General features: G+C 43.8%; 1 pseudogene; it reads right to left on the bottom strand.

Annotated features, from left to right (window-relative positions):
• LOC111982750 (olfactory receptor 4F17-like) overlaps window positions 1-3,408 on the bottom strand; it is an 11,005-nt pseudogene that overhangs the window by 1,301 nt on the left and 6,296 nt on the right.

Genomic DNA, 3,408 nt, shown 5'->3' with positions numbered 1-3,408 from the left:
ATCTTCATCAATGACATCTCATAGGAACTTCATGTTAACAATACAAATGTTTGTTCGATAAAGTTCATATTTATATCCAAAAACCTCAGTTTACATTGGCGCCATGTTCAGAAATGCCTCCAAAATATCCGGAGAAATTGCAGAGCCACGTCAAATAACATAAATACTCATCATAAACTTTGATGAAAGATACATGTTTTACATAGAATTAAAGATACACTTGTTCTTAATGCAACCACTGTGTCAGATTTCAAAAAGCTTTACGGCAAAAGCACAATATTCAATAATCTGAGAACAGCGTTCAGCCACAAAAGGAAGCCATACAGTTACCCGCCAAATTGTGCACTCAACAAAACTCATAAAAAGCATTATAAATCTTCACTTACCTTTGCTGATCTTTGTCGGAATGCACTACGGAAATGTCAAAAAGTTCCGTAACAGTCAGTAGAAACATGTCAAATGATGTATTGAATCAATCTTTAGAATGTTTTTAACATTAATCTTCAATAACGTTCCAACCGGAGAATTACATTGACTTCAGATGTGCGATGGAACAGAGCTCCCTCTCATGTGAACGCGCATGGTCAGAGCATGGTCAGGTCATGATAGACCTGACTAATTCCTGTCTCCTTCGGCCCCACTTCACAGTAGAGGCATCAGACAAGGTTCTACAGACTGTTGACATCTAGTGGAAGCCGTAGGAAGTGCAAACTCATCCATATCCCACTGTGTATTCAATAGGGTCTTGGTTGAAAATCGACTAACCTCAGAATTCCCACTTCCTGTTTGGATTTTTCTCAGGTTTTTGCCTGCCATATGAGTTCTGTTATACTCACAGACATCATTCAAACAGTTTTAGAAACTTCAGAGTGTTTTCTATCCAATACGAATAATAATATGCATATATTAGCAACTGGGACTGAGGAGCAGGCAGCTTACTATGGGCACCTCTGGGCACCTTTCATCCAAGCTACTCAATACTGCCCCTGCAGCCATAAGACATTTTAAGTAAGGGATAATCAATGAAGGGCTATACTTTCTCTGGAAARTAATGAACGACGTGGAAGCTTAGCTCCACTCCCATAGCGTGTCGTGGAACACACCTTCCACGTCGTTCATTATTTTTCATAGAACGCATATCCCCTCGTTGATCATCTCTTACTCGACGTGCAGAGCCCGTGGTCTAGCAGTAACTCTTACGGCCAGTCATATACTGCTCTGCATCGGAGACCAGGGATCAATCCCTGTGTTGTCTCACTTGCCTGTCTCCTCCTCTGTTGTTTCCATCTGTCTAAGTTAAGGCTAAATATACATATATATATACCATTTTTATTCATTGATGTCAATTTATGTGATTGTGTTTACCTGAAGTTACCTGACTTACCACAAAAACAAATATTTAACATTTAATATGTTTAATTAGCAAATACAATTTCCTCCATATAGGGTATTTTCATTTTTACTTTGGTTTTGTGTTTGAAAAATGTCGGCTGGAATACCACTTCTCTCATAAAATATCAAATACATTATGTGAATATTTTTTTCAATTATTTAACCACACTTTCCACCACTCTTTTCCTGACACATTCTCAGTTTGCATTTGCATCCTTTGTAGTATTGTTTTATGTAATTGATTCAACCTGTATGGCACTGAAATKAATCTGTCCTCTGATGAAGGGTGCTATGCAACATGATCTTCAACCAATCAGCAGAAGCCATGTGGGCTAAACCCGCCCATAGTTTCTGAGAGGATGCTGATCAAGTGCCTCAACTGGAGAATTTCCAGACTAGATGGCGTAGCAGTCAGACGTCTTTTGTCCTCGTCTTGTTGTGTCCGTGTATATGTCTTTTTATATATTTTTCTTCGCATATCTTTTTTATATTTTTTTCTAAAACTCAACTTAAAAACACTCTCCTGCAACCCGCCTCACCCAATGTGGTACGGATCTGTTATTTTTCTAAAGTATTTTTATTCACCTCGAATCCGGAATCCCCAACAGAAGCTAGCCAGCTCACTAGCTACCAGCTAGTAGTCAGCTAACCACTGCTAGCGGTCATCAGCTAACCTTTAGCTCGGAAAGCTCTCGCCAGTTTGTACAACGCAACTCAAACCAGAGCATACCGGACCTATTTTCTCTCCATATCCCCGGATTTCTACCAGCTCTGGACATTTTCACCTGATCTTCGCAGCTAGCTAGCTGCTATCCGAGTGACTACTGGCTAACGTCGGTCCCGGAGCAAGCACCAATTAGCCTGGAGCCAGCCCATGCTAGGCCCTTTCTCCCGCGTAGCTAAAGAGGCCCGTCAGCCACTCCTGGGCTACAATACCCGGACCCCTTCTACTGCCGGTACGGGGCACGGAACCCCGCCGATCCTTCACGACTGGTCTACAACGTAATCTGCTCGAGGGGGTACTCAACTGGCCTCTACATCGCGATATCCCCTGAATGCCGATCCGCTAGCCACGGCCCGCCAGCTGCTAGCCCGGTAGCTAGCTGCTAGCTGTCTAGAGCATATTGGACTGTTAGCTGTATAGACCCATCGGCCAATTTCTGGGCACTATACCTATTTTGCCAATTGGACTTGGACCCCTCTGCTACTCGGAACCCTACTAATCCATCACGACTGGTTATCGACGTCACCGCACGCGCGGAGGCTAAAACAGACTTTCCTCTGTCGAGACGTCCCTATAAGGCCCTTCTGCTAGCTTGCTAGCCTCGGTCTGCTAGCTTGCTAGCCCCGGCCTGCTAGCTGTCTGAATCGCCGTGTCTCCAGCCAGCCCAACCACTCACTGGACCCCTATTGATCACCCGGTTACGCATGCCTCACCTTAATATCAATATGCCTTGTCCATTACTCTCCTGGTTAGTTAATATTGTCTTATTTCACTGTAGAGCCTCTAGCCCTGCTCAATATGCCTTAACCAAACATTTAGTTTCACCTCCCACATATGCACTGACATCACCTGGTTTAAACGTCTCTAGAGACAATATCTCTCTCATCAGTTGCATATCGCGGGGACTCTTCAAGGTCCTAAATGATATCATAACCGCTATCGATAAGAGACATTACTGTGCAGCCGTATTCATCAACCTGGCTAAGGCTTTCGACTCTGTCAATCACAACATTCTTATTGGCAGACTCAACCACCTTGGTTTCTCAAATGATTGCCTCGCCTGGTTCACCAACTACTTCTCTGATAGAGCTCAGTGTGTCAAATCGGAGGCCTGTTGTCCGGACCTCTGGCAGTCGCTATGGGGGTGCCACAGGGTTAAATTCTCGGGCTGACTCTCTTCTCTGTATACATCAATGATGTCGCTCTTGCTGCTGGTGATTCTTTGATCCACCTCTATCAGACGACAACATTCTGTATACCATTTGGCCGCCTTTCCTTCCAGTTCTCTGCTG

Source organism: Salvelinus sp. IW2-2015, linkage group LG22 (assembly GCF_002910315.2).
Source record: "Salvelinus sp. IW2-2015 linkage group LG22, ASM291031v2, whole genome shotgun sequence".
NCBI classification, from domain to species: domain Eukaryota; kingdom Metazoa; phylum Chordata; class Actinopteri; order Salmoniformes; family Salmonidae; genus Salvelinus; species Salvelinus sp. IW2-2015.
The sequence above is the reverse complement of the archived record's forward strand: the minus strand, read 5'-3'. Positions and strand labels throughout refer to the sequence as shown.